Source organism: Zingiber officinale, chromosome 6A, assembly GCF_018446385.1.
Source record: "Zingiber officinale cultivar Zhangliang chromosome 6A, Zo_v1.1, whole genome shotgun sequence".
Classification (NCBI taxonomy): domain Eukaryota; kingdom Viridiplantae; phylum Streptophyta; class Magnoliopsida; order Zingiberales; family Zingiberaceae; genus Zingiber; species Zingiber officinale.
The window spans coordinates 1,910,845-1,928,850 of record NC_055997.1 but is presented as its reverse complement, the minus strand read 5'-3'; the positions used below and the strand labels follow the sequence as shown (position 1 = coordinate 1,928,850).

General features: G+C 45.2%; 1 pseudogene; it reads left to right on the top strand.

The window, feature by feature from the left end:
- The first annotated feature begins 15,038 nt into the window (after positions 1–15,038).
- On the top strand, positions 15,039–17,961 carry LOC121995560 (annotated as a pseudogene).
- The last annotated feature ends 45 nt before the right edge of the window (positions 17,962–18,006 follow it).

Genomic DNA, 18,006 nt, shown 5'->3' with positions numbered 1-18,006 from the left:
ACGCTCCTGCATCCGAACGGAAACAATGGACGAGGCTGGACGACAACACGCGGTGACACTTTCGATTGAGGAACTCGACGCTCTGATCGAGATAAGGGCCGCCAAGCTTGTGGAGCAAAAACAGAAGGTAGCAGCCGAGCGGCCAGAGCAGCAAGCAACGTCAGCGTCTAGCGGCCGAGCGGAAGCACCACCACCTGCCACTGTCGCGTTTCATCGGGCTCTGTTCCGCACCCCTGAAGCCGTGGCAGCCCACCGAGATAGGGGATCTTCTTCGGATGAAATGCCTAGACGAGATGATAGGAAGGGGAAAGCCCCCCGAGCGGATGCATCGCCCGAGCGGATCAATCGCCAATTTTCAGAGGCTATTCTACGAGACCCTCTGCCCAAGCATTACGTGCCTCCGACGATCGGCGAGTATAATGGGACAACCGACCTAGATGATCATCTGGGTAAGTTTAATAACACGGCAACCCTCCATCAGTACATAGATGGAGTAAAGTGCCGAGTTTTTCTTACCACTTTCTCGGGATCGGCTCAACGGTGGTTCCGGAGGCTGCCGGACGGATCCATCACAAGCTTCAAGGACTTCCGAACGGCTTTCCTCCATCATTTTGCAAGCAGTCAGCGCTATCAAAAAACGAGCGTGAGCCTGTTCGCCATCAAGCAAGAAGCCCGGGAATCGCTTCGAGCTTACATCCAGCGGTTCAACCAAGTGGCGATGGACATTCCAACGGCCACCTCGGAAACCATGATGAATGCCTTCACACAAGGCCTAGTGGATGGGGATTTCTTCCGATCGCTCATCCGAAAGCCGCCCCGAGACTATGATCACATGCTACACCGGGCGAATGAATACATCAACGTGGAAGAAGCGCAAGCGGCCCGGAAAAAAGAAATTCCAACCGAGCGGGCTCCTCCTGCCGAGCGGAAACAACACGCCGCTCATCAGCCGCCTAGAGGACCAAGGGCCAAAGCAATCCGATCCCCCCACGCCATGTCCCATGTGCAAGAGGTAGCTGCCAAAGAAGAGATGGACCCCGATGTTCTGCTCCTTCCACCGGACGGATACGCACAACACAAGGGATTGTCGAAGTCTTCCCTTTGTGGCTCATCCTATGCCTCGGAATGCCGGACGACGGTCTCCCTCAGTTGACAGGCGACAGAGAACTCATGAAGCCGATCGGACGCGAGCTGATAGTCCACGGCAACAGACTCCCGATCGGCATCGTTCTCCAAGGAAGGAGAATCGCCGAGCGTCCAGAGAACGGTCCCGACCGTCCGCTCGGGAAGAGGAAAATAGAAGCAATACTTCCCGAGGCGAGATCAACGTTATTGCTGGCGGGCCGACCGGAGGAGACTCCAACCGAGCTAGAAAGGCGAGTGTCCGGCAGCTCCAGATTCATGCGGTCGGCTGTAGCCGAGAACGAGCAGAAGGACCCGAAATTAGTTTTGGGCCCGGGGACTTGGAAGGAGTTGAAGTACCCCACGACGATACTCTACTCATCAAAGCGGTAATAGCCAATTATACTATTCACCGCGTATTTGTTGACACAGGGAGCTCAGTCAACATCATATTCAAGAAGGCGTTCGATCAGCTACAAATTGATCGAGCCGAGCTGTTGCCCATGACAACCCCGCTCTACGGGTTTACGGGTAACGAAGTTTAGCCGGTCGGCCAGATCCGGCTGACTACATCGCTGGGAGAAGAGCCGCTCAAGAGGACAAGGACAACAAACTTCGTGGTGGTCGACTCTCCCTCTTCCTACAACGTCATTTTGGGACGACCAGCTCTCAGCGAATTCCGAGCGGTCGTCTCAACCTTCCATCAGAAGATCAAGTTCCCCGTGGAGGACAAAGTGGGAGAAGTACGGGGAGATCAACTAGCAGCTCGGCGATGCTACATCGAGATGGTCCGAGCAGAGGCCAATTCCGCTCGGAAGGCGCCCCGGATCGAGGTAAACGGCATCACCGAAAAGCCACCCTCTTTAATTTATGAAGAAAAAGAGGAAGTGCAGATTCACCCAACCCGATCGGAGGCCACAACCTTTATTGCGTCCGATCTGGAGGAGAAGCAGAAAGAAGAACTGATCCACTGCCTCCGAAGAAATCATGATGTCTTCGTCTGGTCGACACATGAGCTGCCCGGAATTTTTCCAAGCATAGCGCAGCACGAGCTACATGTCTGACCGGATGCACGGCCAGTAAAGCAGAGAAAAAGAGATTTCAGCGCCGAGCAGAATTCCATCATCCGAGCGGAGGTGGAAAAACTTCTGGAGGCCGGCCATATACGCGAGGTGCAGTTCCCGAGCTGGTTGGCTAACGTAGTATTAGTCTCCAAGCCGGGCAACAAGTGGAGAGTGTGCATAGATTTTCGGGATCTCAATAAAGCTTGCCCGAAAGATTTTTATCCTCTGCCCCGGATAGATCAGCTGGTGGACTCTACGGCCGGCTGCGAATTAATCTGTATGCTCGACGCCTACCAGGGCTATCACCAAGTGCCGCTCGCCCGTGAAGATCAAGAAAAAGTCAGCTTCGTGACGACCGACGACACTTATTGCTATAATGTGATGACGTTCGGACTAAAGAATGCGGGAGCCACATATCAGCGCTTGATGAATAAAGTATTCAGAGAGCAGATCGGGCGGAATCTAGAAGTTTATGTGGACGACATTCTCATCAAATCCGTCCGAGCGGCCGATCTCTTCAAAGACATGGAGGAAACCTTCCGAACGCTGCGCAAGTATGGAGTCAAGCTAAATCCCCAGAAGTGCCTGTTCGGAGCAAAAGGAGGGCGTTTTCTGGGGTACATAGTGACCGAGCGGGGAATCGAAGAAAATCCCAGCAAGGTGAAAGCTCTACAAGATATGCCGCCTCCAAGAAATACAAGGGAAGTGCAGCGTTTGACCGGTCGGATAACTGCTCTGTCCAGGTTCATCATCAAAACCGCCGACCGGAGCCTTCCTTTTTTCAAGATCTTACGCAAAGCTACAAAATTTCATTGGGACGAAGAATGCGACCGGGCGTTCGAAGATTTGAAGGCATATCTGAACTCTCTCCCGGTATTAGCCAAGCCGACTGCGGGTGAGCCACTTCATATGTACTTGTCTTCAACCGAGCATGTGATCGGCTCAGCTTTAGTGAGGTCGAGCGGAGAAGAGCCTGTGTATTTCCTTAGTCACATTTTAAAAGATGCTGAATCTCGCTACACTGGGCTCGAAAAGCTAGCCTTCGCTCTGGTCCTCGCCGCTCGGCGCCTTCGTCCATACTTCCTGGCGCATACGATCGTTGTCAAAACCAATAGCCCGCTCGGACGTGTGCTACTAAATCCAGAGGCATCCGGATGACTCATCAAATGGAATACGGAGTTAAGTGAATTTGATATCCAATACCAGCCCCGCTCGGCGATCAAAGCGCAATCCTTGGCCGATTTTGTGATTGAGGTGCAAAGGTCGGAGCCAGAAGCTATGTGGAGAATATATGTGGATGGGTCGTCCACTCGGCTTGGAAGCGGGATTGGAATATTGTTGCTCTCCCCTCAAGAAGAAAAGATGCACCTATCCGTCCGGCTAGATTATAAAGCTACCAACAACGAAGCAGAATATGAGGCCCTCATAGCTGTCTTACATGCCGCCCGGCATGTAGGCGCCGGACGGGTAACACTCCACTCGGATTCGCAGTTGGCCGCTCAGCAGCTCTCTGGTACCTTCGAAATCAATAGCGCTCAGCTCAAGCTCTACGCTGAAGCCTTCGAGAAGCTCAAAGCTGATTTTAGAGAAGTTATTGTCCAGAAGATACCCAGAGCAGAAAATCAAGCAGCCGATGAGTTAGCCAGACTCGCGAGCTCAATAACGCCGGTCGCCATTCAGCAATTAATTGAAAAAGTATTGCTGGTGGCGCACGTCGACCGGATGGAAGGCCTCACATTTCCAAGCGACTGGCGGACACCCATCGTAGAGCTCCTCTGCTCGGGAGCCACACCATCCGACCGGAACAAAGCCCAGCTGTTAAGAAGGAGGGCCGGTCGGTTTACTCTCATCGGCGATCAGCTTTACAAAAAGGCTTTCTCACGCCCGTTGTTGAAATGCGTGAGCGCGGAGGACTCGGCTTACATCCTCCAAGAAGTACATCAAGGATCGTGCGGAGGGCATCCGGGCGGACGATCGTTGGCCAAGAAGATCCTCTTGGTCGGGTACTTTTGGCCGACTTTACAAACAGACGTCGCTTGGACCGTGTCGACGTGCCTCTCATGTCATAAGTACCATAACTTCAACCACCGACCGGCAGAGGAAATGAAGGCATCAACAGTTTCGTGTCCGTTCGATCAATGGGGAATGGATATTGTCGGTCCATTTCCGATGGCGACCGGGCAGCGGAAATTTTTGCTAGTGGCGGTCGATTATTTTTCCAAGTGGGTGGAGGCCGAGCCGTTAGCCAAGATCACCGAACAGATGGTCAAAAAATTTATCTGGCAACACATCATCTGTCGGTTCGGCATCCCTCGCCGATTGGTCTCCGACAATGGGCGGCAATTCACAGGGAAGGTGCTAGAGGATTGGCGTAAAAGTTACGGCATCGAGCAACACTTCACGTCCGTGGCTTATCCCTAAAGCAACGGTCAAGCCGAAGTAGCCAATCGGGAGATTCTTCGTATTCTACGCGCTCGGCTCGACCATTTGGGAGGAAGTTGGCCGGATGAAGTGTCGGGCGTCTTGTGGGCCATCCGAACGACGCCGAAGGAAGGGACGGGCGCCACGCCGTTCCATTTGGTGTATGGCGGCGAGGCAGTCATTCCGGTCGAAGTCGGCGTTGAGTCCGTCCGAATCCAGAGTTATGATGATGACAACGCCGAACGGAGGAACATGGAGCTGGATTTGGTCGAAGAGGAGCGAGCCAAGGCGTCCATTCGGCTGATGGCATATCGGCAGCGGATGAAGCAAAGCTACAACCGCCGTGTAATCCCCAGATCATTCCAGGTCGGCGATCTCGTCTGGAAGAAAGTCAAGCCGGTCGGCGACGTCGGCAAACTGGAAGCTCCTTGGGCGGGTCCTTTCAAGGTTATTGAAAAACTCCACTCGGGCGCTTACTACTTGGAGGATGAAGACGGGCGGTAGCTAGATCGACCGTGGAGTGCAAATCACCTCCAGCCTTATCGAGCGGGGTGAAAGGTGCACGAATGTAAATCATTTTTGTATATGTTAGTCGCCCGTGTCCTTGTAATGTAGGAAGCAAAATTAATTCAAAGGATGGCCAAGGGATCCGCCGATCGGCAGCGTTAAAACTAGCCTTGAAGGCCGTCGAGCTCCGACGTTAAATATCGAGAGACGAGCCGGCGTCTATAAACGTCCGAGCGGAAGACCGTCGAGCTCCGACGTTAAATATCGAGAGACGAGCCGGCGTCTATAAACGTCCGAGCGGAAGACCGTCGAGCTCCGACGTTAAATATCGAGAGACGAGCCGGCGTCTATAAACGTCCGAGCGGAAGACCGTCGAGCTCCGACGTTAAATATCGAGAGACGAGCGCGCGCCTATAAACGTCCAGCGGAAGACCGTCGAGCCCGACGTTAAATATCGAGAGACGAGCCGGCGTCTATAAACGTCCAAGCGGAAGACCGCCGAGCTCGGCGTTAAATATCGAGACGAGCCGGCGTCTAACGTCCGAGCGGAAGACCGCTGAGCTCCGACGTTAAATATCGAGAGACGAGCCGGCGCTATAAACGTCCGAGCGGAAGACCGCCGAGCTCGGCGTTAAATATCGAGAGACGAGCCGGCGTCTATAAATGTCCGAGCGGAAGACCGTCGAGCTCCGACGTTAAATATCGAGAGACGAGCCGGCGTCTATAAACGTCCGAGCGGCTCGCATGCGAAAATCTAGCGAAAACCCCTTTGAGGTGAGGCGCGAAGCAAAAGATGGTTAATCGGAATTAAAAATGCAAGCAAGTGAACGAGCGACGTTCGCGCGCCGAGCGGCTGCTCAGTCACATGATAAAAGACATTAAAGACAATCGACTTGTCTGGCATAGCGTGGTGTCGAGCAGAAGAGTTTTAAAGAACACTTAGTCGTGACGAGAGAAAAATTTCTTGCAAGAACAGGAGTTGAAGGAACAGAAAAGATTATCTATTATGCACTGGGTGAACCAAAAGAGTTACTACAAAGGTAAGTTGGGCCGAACGGCCTGAATACAAAAAAAAAAAAAGTTCATAAAAGGAAAAAACGCTTATCAAGCGTCAAAGTCAAAAAGAGTGTCAGGGATGGCGCCCATCACGGTCGCGAGGTCCTCGGAGGGGATGGCCAGCTCGGCGGGCAGGTGGCCCTTGGTCTTCAGATAATCCACCGCCGCCTTGATCGCTTCTTCGAAAGTGAGGGATATCTTATCGGTGAACTTCTCTCCGAAATCCTCCGAGCGGAGATACGCCTTCCTCACTTCGTCAGAACGGGCCGACTCCCCCTCTTGATATTCTTTGAGCGCGGCGTGGGCAGCGTCGCTGGCGGCTTGGAGATCCTTCAAGTCTCCATCAAATCTTTGGAGATCGGCCGAGCCTCCACCTTCATCCGGTCCAAATCATCGATGGCCTGGCGCTTCCGGGTGGTCGCCGTCTTGATCTCTTTATCTCGTTGCTTGATCATCGCCTCAAGCCGAACGACCTTGCTCGCCAAATCGAAAGCCCTTGTCCGTTCGGCTTCCAATGATTTTTTGGCCTTCTCCAGAGCGGCCGTCGATTGTTGGTTGTCCCCGGCGGCTTTAAGTTTTTTCAGTTCATCCTCCAGTTCGGCCAACCGATTGCTAATGGCGATTTGCTCCACCCAGTTCTACAAGCAAAGGGGAATAGGTTAAAAACTTAGTTCAAATATATGAACAAAAAAAAAAAAGAGCATACCCCGGTAGCCTGTTGGAGGTTGCTGTCGCCGAGCTGCCCGGGAGTCATCGCTTTTATGCGACGCCGAGCGTCCTCTCAAGCCTTTGCAAGAGGGCCCGTCAAGGTAATCTGCTGCTCGGGGACCACTGACCGATCAGCAGCAGCCATGTATGCCTCTGAGGGGAGGCGTAGAACGGTCTTAATTAAATTCGAGCCGCTCAACTCGCTCTGAGAGGCATCAGCCTTACCGGTGGACGAGGAGGGAAGCTCGCCCAAACGCCTGATACGGCGCAGAGTTCTAGAAGGGCTGGATAGCGGCACCTCAGAGCTGGCCCTCGGAGAGCCATGTGGGGTCGGAGTGCTCTCGAGGGAAACCATCCCGGACAACACCGGAGCATCCGCGCCCCGCTCGGGCTGTGGTTCATCAAGTGGAGTGGAGGCAGACGCAGATTCCGGTCGTCGGCGCTTCCGAGTGACTAGCGGAACATCGTCGGCTGAACGGCCCTCCACCTCAGCTTAGGTAGAAGGATCTGTGCCGCCCGCCGCCTCTTGAGAGGTAGTGGCTGCTAAGGTTTCAGAGACATCCTGAGTCCCCTCACTTGCTTCGCCGGTCGAATCAGCGGATCCAAGGCCCCGCTCGGCGACCTCCTTGTTCTTCACCGCCTTAATCTGAGCGGCTTTCAGCTTGAGCTTTTCGGTTGCCTTGGCGCGCCACATGACTTCAGCTGCGGAAGCAAGAAATAAATCAGTTAGAACAAAATAAGCGGGAAGATAAGGGAACTTACTCATGCTGCAGGGCAGATCGGCTGGAGTGGAAGACAAGCCGAATATGTGCATTACTCCCGGAAGGAGCAGCTTGTCAATATGATAACGCTGACCAACCAGCCGTTCGGCTGCATGAAGGTAGGCCGCGTCGCCTCTAAATTTGCCGAGCTCCGGCTGCGCTGGCATCGCCGTCTGCCACTTGGTACGGAAAGGCGGCGGCTCGGGAAAACGTACATAGAAGAAATACTCCTTCCAATGTTTGTTGGAGCTCGGCATGCTATCGAAGAGGACGAAACCTATCCTAGATTGAAAAACAAAAGTTCCCCACTCGGCCTGCTTGGGATAGTAGAAGTAGTGGAAAATTTTTGGGTCTAGGGGGATGTCGTTCAGTTTGAATAAAATTATCACTCCGCTCAGCAGCCTGATAGAGTTGGGAACTACCTGGCCGAGCGGAATGCGAAAATAATTGCAAACTTGTAAGAAAAATTTGTGAGGTGGAAAACGCAGTCCGGCCAGAAATTGGTCTCGGAAGAAAAGAACGGTGCGGGGCGGCGGTTCATGAGGCCGATCGGCCGGTGTGGCTAACACTATTTGGTGGTCGGTAGGCAGGTCATAGGTTCGAGTGAGGCGCAAGGCGTCCTCCTCGTCGAACCGGCTTTCCATGGTCGAATACCAAAGACCCGGAGCACCGCTGGTCGACTGCGAAGTACTAGTCATGATCGAAAAATAAGAATGCGGGACAAAAGGGGAAGGTTCAAGCAAGGAATGGATGGAAACCGACCGAAGGAGACGATTAACAGAAAGAAGAAAACATTGGGAGCGAGAAAAAGGGTTTTACGAGCAAGGAAGATGGTCTGAAGAAGCTGTAGGGTCACCGGAAAGCCGAAACGCAAGGTCGCCGGCGAAAGAAGGAGCAGCGGGATGTCTGGAAACGAGGAGGTTGAAATGCGGCGAGGAGCAAGGGTCGAGAGCTTTATATGGGCGGCTGCCATCAATTTCCACCGTCCGATCCAGGTCACTGATATCAAGGTCGTCATTCGGCCGTTCATTTCAAACGGCGGCTGTCCCATCGGAAGTGACGCCACCGCCATACGCTGACAAACGCACGATCGCCATGTGTCAGCGGGATACTGGTCGCATTTAATGAGCTCCCCTTACCGTGTGCAGCGCACGTGATGAATAGTAGGGGAGATCATCGGACATGGATTCCCAGAGATCACAAGGCACGAACCAGATACCGCCGAACGGACGAGCATCCTTAGGCCTGGCCGAGCGGCCCAATGCAGTGATCGTTGCTCAGGCAGATCGGCAGTCCAGTCAGTCGGACTTCGCCTCCTTCGACTAGACTTGAGGGGGAGGCAAGTGATCCGGTGGTCAAGGCAGAGGACCCCATTGCGAGGGGTCAACGCCACGTGGAGATCAAAAGGCCGGGGGGCCCATCGGCGAAGGGTGAGCCGATCGGACTTGGGAGAAAAGACCGATCGGACCACCGATGAGCATCCAACAGTAAGAGGTGCCCTGACAGGGGCCGGGGTTCCGACGCTCAGTGGAAACAATAGCTAAGAGCCGAGCGGAAGGCCTCAGAGAAGATAACATACTACTAACAGTCCTTACGTAGTACTCGCCCGGAAGTCTCCCCAGTAGGAGGAAGTCCATGACGGGCGTGCCGCCCGACCGGCGCAGGAGAGGGAGGCCGTCCGGACGACGCTCTTCGAGCCGGCCGGTCGGACAGACGTCCCAGCCGGGCGGTGGGTAAAGGACCGGAACATCTTCTGACAGCCGTCAAGTCCTAGGGCTAGGCCATACTCCAAGTCTGACAACGAGGTGTTCTGTTGTCCCATCGAAGACGTGATTGGACTGTAGCAGTATCGCGTCAGGTAAGCTCTCTGACAAGCACGTGCCGAGGTATGGACTGCGGACATGTACGCACCTCGGTGGGCGTGTAGTAGCTCTTTCACCGCTCTATATAAAGAGTCGTAGACTTCGCCGGAGGTACGCATTCTACAAGCTTTGGAGCCACTTTCTTTACCACTTGCTTGCCTGACTTGAGCGTCGGAGGGTTGCCGCCGGGAACCCCTTCCCGGCCCGACTTCTGTGCAGGGTCGCCGGAGCTTCGTACGACCAGTCGAAGACCCACATCAGCAATCGGAGAGCGTCACGTGCCCAGCGTCCATTGAGTCAGCTGTTCAGACAGGATCATTGATTAATCTAAAGCGGACGATTCAGTCATACATTACTAAGTAAATTCATAAAGCATGGTAACTCTTGATGTTAAGTTTAACTTTATTAGTAATTCAATTATCGTAGATGTGTTTTGCGTAAAAATAAATCGTAATTATTTGAGAAATACATCATATCTCTTACTATTATATTAAATCCCACCCTAGCGCCCCTAAAAAATGTTCTACACTAATGAGAGAGAGTAAATCAAGAAATCGAAGCAAGCCATTACATGAGAGGATATTTAAAGCAATTTTATTGAAATTCAACCCTTACTCAATTCTATAAACTTATATTTTAAATGTTGATGAACTAGGATATGTCCATCTATAGATAAATAATTTCTATATTAAACAGCATAATAGAACTAGTAGTAGAGTCGTAAATTTAGATTGAGTCCGTCGAGTTGGCCTATCGGCTAAATAATTTAAGTAGGTTGAGTTAAAATTTTATCAATCCATTTAAAGGCAGGCCAGGGGGACTGACATGCCTAAGTCTGCGACTCACATGGGTTAGCTTGCAATGAGTTTTGGTTGGCTTGTGGGTTGAGAATTTTTTTTTTCCAAAACCTTAAAACTAAAATGAAAATTTCAATGGGCTTATGAGTTTGATCCACTTAATCAGTAACTCAAACTTAAAGTTTTTAATCTTTTATATAGTTGAGTCACATTACCCGCAACTTGCTTTGGGATGAGTTGGGAATTTTCCAACTCACTAGGATGACGGACGGGTCGGCTTGCCCCGCCGTGGGCTGGCCTGCCTCCGCCACTAAATAATTTAAGTAGGTTGGGTTGAAATTTTATCAATCCATTTAAATGTGCATCTAGGCAGACTGACCTACTCGCCTTCGTGACTCGCATGAGTTGGCATGTGACGAGTTTGGGTTGGCCTGCGGGTTGAGAATTTTTTTTCTCTGAGACTTAAAACTAAAGTGGAAAATTCAATGAGCTCATGAGTTTGTTGTTGGTGCAGCGTGTTAGAGTGTATACTAAAAGCCTAGCTTTTTGTAAACATTTATTTTGAAATAAAGAATCACATTGGTCAAATGTCTATATTTATATGCTAAGTGTTGTTGTTCAATTAATTTATATTGTACATAACATGATGTATGGTGTTACACACAAAAGATCATGTTATCAATTCCTTATAAATTATAAACAGTAGCTCACGACTAAGATGGAAAGGAACAAACCATTGGAATAGTCGTAGTGTAATTTGGTATTAGTTTATCTTAACTATAAAATTACACTAGTATACTCTGAGTGTATTAAGCAAGACCATTTGAAGGTAAGTTCTTTTTCTACTGACTGCATAAAAGAACAAGTACTTTGTTATTATGAAAGTGTGTGTTCTTAATTATGATATAATAACAAGCACATATATCTAGTATTTATTTATTTGACTTATCAAAGGGTGTGATTTAGTTCAATAAATCAATAGGCCAAATAAGTCGGAAAATGATATTATTTATAGTGTGTATTGTTGATTATAGAATGAAACTGTGTCCTAGTAATCTAGGTTGATGATGCCCCCAAGAGGATCTCATAAGTATTGTCATGTAAACCCTGCAGGTGGACTTTGTCTGACATGACCATAAGGTTGAATGGAACTACTCTTGGAGCTAGATATTAATTAAGTGAGTTGTCAGTAACTCATTTAATTAGTAGACATTATATATCTTAAACACAGGGAGACTAACACATTCATGATAAGAAGGAGCCCAAAATGTAATTTGAGATTGGTGTGGTAGTTCAATAATAATTCTTTAGTGGTATGAATTATTATTGATGAAATTAAGTTGAGTGTTCGGGGCGAACACGGGAAGCTTAATTTCATTGGGAGACCAAAACCAATTTCTCCTCTCGGTCCCTATCGTAGCCTCTTATTTATAAAGTATTATACACACACATACCCACCTTCTTACCTACCTTAAGGTGGCCGACCAAGCTAGCTTGGAGCCCAAGCTAGGGTCGGCCAAACCAAAGTGAGTTGGTTTGCTTAGGTGGTCGGCCCTAGCTTGAACCCAAGCTAAGGTGGTGGTCGACCACAATGAAAAATAAAAGGATTTTATTTTTAAAATCTTTTCTTATGTGGAAGCATGGTTTTAAAAGATAGTTTAAAATTTAAATCTTTTATTTTATAGTTTTCTACAAAAGATTAAGAGAAGGTTTGATATCTTTCCTTATTTGTAGTTAAAAGGAAGATTTTAATTTTTGATAAAACTTTTCTTTTTTGTAACCATGCTCATGATTTAAAAGAAAGTTTTAAAAATTATAAATCTTTCTTTTATATCTTTCTATAAAGGATTAAAAGAAATGTTTGATATCTTTCCTTATTTGTAGTTAAAAGAAAGATTTTAATTTTGAATAAAACTTTCCTTTTTGGAAATCATCCACATGTTTTAATAAACAAATTTTAATTTATAAAAGTTTCCTTTTATAACCAACCATGAAGGGAATTTTTAAAAGAGAAATTTGTATTTTAAAAATTTTCAGAAACAAATTAGGAAGTTTTAATTTTGTGATTGAAACTTTCCTTGTTTGGAGGGGATAAGGTGACCGGTCATTAAGAGTTTAAAAAGGAAATTTTAAATAAAATTTTCCTTATTAAACATTGCCAAAGAATATAAGGAAGTTTATTTATTAAACTTTTCTTATTTGCCAAGGCCAAGGAATATAAAAGGGAGGGTAAAAGTGCCTCATCTTAACACAACAATATCTCTTCTATTCCTTGATTGGTGGTCGACCCCTCTCTTCCTCCTCTTCTCCTATTCTTTTTCCCTTGTGGCCGGCGACATCTTCATCTCAAGAAGCTTGGTGGTGGCCAAATTTTGCTAGAGGAAGAAGGAGAGATAGAAGGCTTTGTTTATTGCATCCCTTGGAGCTTGGTTAGTGGCCAAAAGTTCTACATCTCTTGGAAATTAGGAATGACCGAAACTTGCTTGGAGAAGGAGGAAGGTGGTGGTGGTTCTCGTCTCAGTAGATCGTCGCCCACACGACGTCCGAGATAAGAAGAGGAATACCATAGAAGATCAAGAGGTTGTTGCTTACAAAGAAAAGTATAACTAGTAATTCTATTCCGCATCATACTGTTTTTTTTGTATAGATTTTGAAATGCCAAACACAAGAGGCATATGATTCTAGGTTTCGGATTTGTGATTCAAGTTTGTGTTCTTTTCTTTTCTTTTTCGATCTTGTGATTCGATTGTTCTTATTGGTTAAACCTAAGGTTACTATAAGGAGATTGAATATTGAATTTCTTTAAAAGACTTTGTCAAGGAAGTGGTGGATGATCCCATAACCAAGAAGGCCTAGTGTCTGGCCATGTTTAACCTGGAAGCCAATTTTAGAAATAAATATTTAATCAACTTTGTAACATGAGTGGACTTGGATTAATAATGTTAAGTATCGTTTGCAATCCAAGTTTAAACCTCTAAGAACAGATAAGTTAAATTTGGAATCAATAATGTTAAGTTCCGCTTGCGATTCCTAATTTAATTTCTAAAGAACACAATAGATTGTTAGGAATGGTTCAAGACTTGTACAAAATTTTTATATAGAGGAACCAGTACAATATTCCGAGTATCAACCAACACAGCGGAGATCGACAATAGGGGGTGAATTGCTTGCAGAAATAAAACAACCTCTTTCTAGTTCTTTGGACTTTGATTAGTAAACACAATTAAATAAAAAAATAAATTGAACAACTAAAATAAAGAAGAGAGAGGATTTAGTTAGTTAAAACTTAAGTGGTTGTTAATCCAAGACAGATGAAAGTTCACTAAAATTCTCCTTTGTTGAAGATAAAAAAGCCTATTACACTCTTTGATAGTTCAGAAAGATACTAGCAAATGAATACAAAAGTTACTGTTGAATTCATACCTCTATAGGGCTTTTTATTGCTCCTGAAAGCAAGTAGCCATTGCTCGGAGGCGCTTCTAAAGAGTTTTAGGGTGCCTCCAAGAGAATAGAGTTTTATCCTCAACTAAACGATCGTTGCTAACGGATTTGCTTGATTGAAGGCATCTTTAATGAGTTTGAAGGTGTCTTCACACTGTTCATGGGAGGCACCTCCCATAAAGCAGATCATCCTTACATACAAAACGCGCGAGGGCGGCTCCAAGCCTCTTAGAGGCGTATTCTATAAAGCATATCAGTCTTTTAGCTGATATTTTTCGCATAAGTGATGCTCCGGTTAGGAGTTGAACTTACCTGGACTCGACTCTGACCTTCTCTTCGAGTAGACTTCCTCTTTGGTTTCTTGTCCCTCAAATATCGTACACATCATTCTCATCCACAAGTATATTCTTCTGTAGCACCTCGTTCCTCGGATGCACCGAGCCTGTCGACTCTCTTCTCGTGTCATTCTTTTCGTTAGCTACGTCTTCTACTTGACTTTTTGAATTCTTAAGCTCCTATATACTTAAACACAAGGATCAAATACAAATAAAATCGAATTTAACTAGATTGACCACATTAAAATTATCACGAGATATTAATATTTGACTCACCTAATCCATAACCTAAATTTAAAATTTTTAATTACCCAATTCAAAGATTTTACCCTAAATTTTAAATAGATTAACTAAAAATCCTCTGCATTAATTATCCTATTCATTCCCTAAATTTAGATTTGATGAATAGTGATTCTCTAAATTTAGGAAATAAAACCTCTACCCTAAAAATAAAATAATATATTTTTTAATCTCTCTCCTTCCACTCAATCTCTCTCCTTCCACTCATTTCATAAATATAAAAATAAAAAATAGAAGAAAGAAAAGAAAATAATAAAAAATTAAGGATGATGAAAATTTTAGGGTATTTGATGTAATATGTAGTGAAAAATAATTATCTAAATTTAATAAAATGAATCATTTATCCTAAATTTTAGATATAATAATAGAAAAATTAATATGGATACCTTTAGATGTACATATTTATTTTGTAATGGGCACGTTAGCTGGGTCACGTTCTCCACAATCCGCCTCCTTGTGATGGATTGGGGATTTTCTGACTCACAGGATGACTATGATTCTATGAAACCGCTCGCATAAGAGCAGTGGATTCACACAATATCTCAACCGTCCATCTTAATGCTTCGTTATCTCTCTCTCCTTTCCAACCGCTCGATCCTTTCCGTAAACCGGTATTTAAGGTCCCCGATCGAGCTCCTGATCTCAGTTTCTAGGGTTACATAAACCAACCCATACTGCGACGAACGAACAGCGGAGGCGAATTCATCACTTCCATTTCCTCAAAAAATGGCGACCCAGAGGAGTAAGAAGAGAAAGGTCTAACCCAAGATGCCTCCTTTCCTAACGGATTTTTTCGTCGTGTCTCAGTTTCTTCGGTGTCGCAGTTTGTGGCGGATGGGGTGTTCTTTGCGGAGTTGAACGAGGTCCTGACGAGAGAACTGGCGGAGGATGGATGTTCGGGCGTGGAGGTCAGAGTTACGCCAATGCCGACTGAAATCATCATACGGGCAACTCGTACCCAGAATGTTCTTGGTTAGTAGTGAGATAAGTTTAAATGTAATTCTCCTGTTTTGTTTTTTTCTGAATGCTATTTGCCTGTCTGTTTGGCTGGTATAGGTGAAAAGTGTAGGAAAATTAGGGAACTGTTGTGCAGAAACGATTCAAGTTTCCTGAGAATGGGGTCGAGCTATATGCTGAGAAGGTGAACAATAGAGGGCTTTGTGCCATTGCTCAGGCGGAGTCACTCCGTTACAACCTTCTTGGAGGACTTACTGTTAGGAGGTTTGGGTTATTTCCACACTTTTTTTTTTTGTCACAGTAAGCTTCATTTTTTTTTGGTCAATTTTGCTAATTCTTGTATTCCATTTCATTCTTTCAAATTTATTTATCAAGTCTTAATTTTTTGAATATTTATAGATATATTACACTGGATTTTTTTGTGGTTTGTTATGGTGTGAGGTGTGATTTCACTTATTTGACAGAAAATTTGACCATTTCATTTAATTATTTTATAGCTTGCTCATAATGATCATGGTTTTAGCCTCGCAAATTCTCACCCCTTGCATGATATTGTCATCCATAAAACAAATAGGCCAATCAGTATCATATTTGTGTCGGAAGATGACAAAATATAGTTTTCCTTGGAGCAATTAGGTGCTATGTGTGTTTTTTTTTAAAATCTAATGGCTTAACCTCCTTGGTATATTCTTATAAATTTATTTCTAATTAATGTTTTGTATGTTTGCTTCTTCTATCTGAGTTACTGATTTCCAATTGAGCAAACCTGCATTTGTTTCTTTGTAACCACTGATGACTCGTCAAAGGTAATGAAGTAGGCTACTTTACCTACTTTGTGTAGTAAGATGACCCATGAATGGTTGTTGAGAGTGTAACACTTTTTGGTTCTAGCCTAGTTGTATTTTTTCCTCCTCCATTTTGTATTAAGATGAAAATTCTAGCCTGATACATCTATCAGAGGAAGTTTATAAAGATATGAACTCATTCCTCTTAAGTGCAAAAGCTTTTGAGTTAAGTGGTCACTCAAACATTTACTCCATGTCAAAATGAAATAATGTTTTCTCTCTTATTGATTGAACAATGAACACTACTATGTTTTCTTGATTTATTTGAGTTTTGCCTCCTTTTCTTTATTTTATTATTTTGTTCTTGAGCATTGTTGCTTATAGTGCTGCTAGGCATCATATTGTCTAATGGTTTGTTTTTATGCTCATACAATGAATTAGGAGTTTGTCAGGCTTCTTGGATATTATATATACTCGGAGTTTGGAATATGCTCCAACATTTTATTACAATGTAATGGTGTTTCTGTAGTTCTGCTATCGAATAAATTCCCTTAGATTCTTTTTAGTCTGACTTATTTAGTTTTTGAGTTTGTTACCTTAACCGCATTATCTCATTCATGGAGTGGTTAGTTGTGCTCCTAGTTAACTGACAGATTTTTTTCTGCCAATGTTTATGGTCAAAGATGTATTCTTTCTTGAAATGGTCATCTCTCTAACTTAATCTATAAGACAATTGTTATCATTCATTCAAGAAGATATTTGTTCTGGCTTTTCTATCTTTTAATTTCCCTTCCATCCTCATGTCAATCTAACAAGGAAAGAAGTAATTTCTAGTTAGATTTAAGTTAATTTGCATTTGTAGTTGCAGCTGAATGGTGATGAGTCATCATGAAAAAAATTTATGGTCATTGGTTGTTCTGCACCTGATACTACAACTGTTATCTCTCATCAGTTCTTGTGACTCTGTTCTTTGCTGATGTCATAGTTTCCATAAAAAATGACTTTATAATTTTTTTTAATCTTTATACATCATTTCCTTAATTTCTCAGTATTTTTCAATTACCATAACTTCCCTATTTTGTTCTTCATGACATTGAACTATGAATATGGGTTCTCTACTTTTTAACTTGAGACAATTAGTTGTATCATGTACTTCAGCAATTAGATATCTGTCTTATGTTTCCTTTTCTTTTGATTCAGGGCCTGCTATGGTGTCCTGGGGTTTGTCATGGAAAGTGGCGCAAAGGGGTGTCTCAGCTATATACTCTATGGAAATTTTAATTGATATCGAGATCTATTGCAGGTCATTGTAAGTTGAAAACTTTGGGCACAGCATGCTAAATCTATGAAATTCAAGGATGGGTACATGATTTCTTCTGGGCAGCCAGTCAAGGAGTATATCGACTTGGCGGTTAGGCATGTTCTCCTTCAACAGGTTATCTTCTCCCTGCTTTTGCTTAACCATGACATTTGGTTATTTTGAAGTTCATTCTAAATTTCTTCACATCCTTCTCAGGTATGTCAAAGATATGCTGAAATTTTCTTCCCTGCCTAGGGTGTTCTTGGAATCAAGGTGAAGATTATGCTGGATTGGGATCCAAAGGGAAAGCAAGGTCCTACCACACCTCTTCCAGATCTTGTTACCATTCATCCCCCTAAGGATGAAGAAGAATATGCTAAGCCATCACTTGCGTTGGCTCCAGAGATACCTGTGGCATGAAGACTTTCATCATAGTAGTTTGTATCCTATGTGTGACTTTACTTGTATTTTTGACTCAAACTTATTGGCATATTTTTTGAGATTGGATTGGATTGGATTGGATTGACAAGTATTACAAGCTTACATATGGATGAGTCATGATTCATGGATGTTTGTGTATTTATTCGATT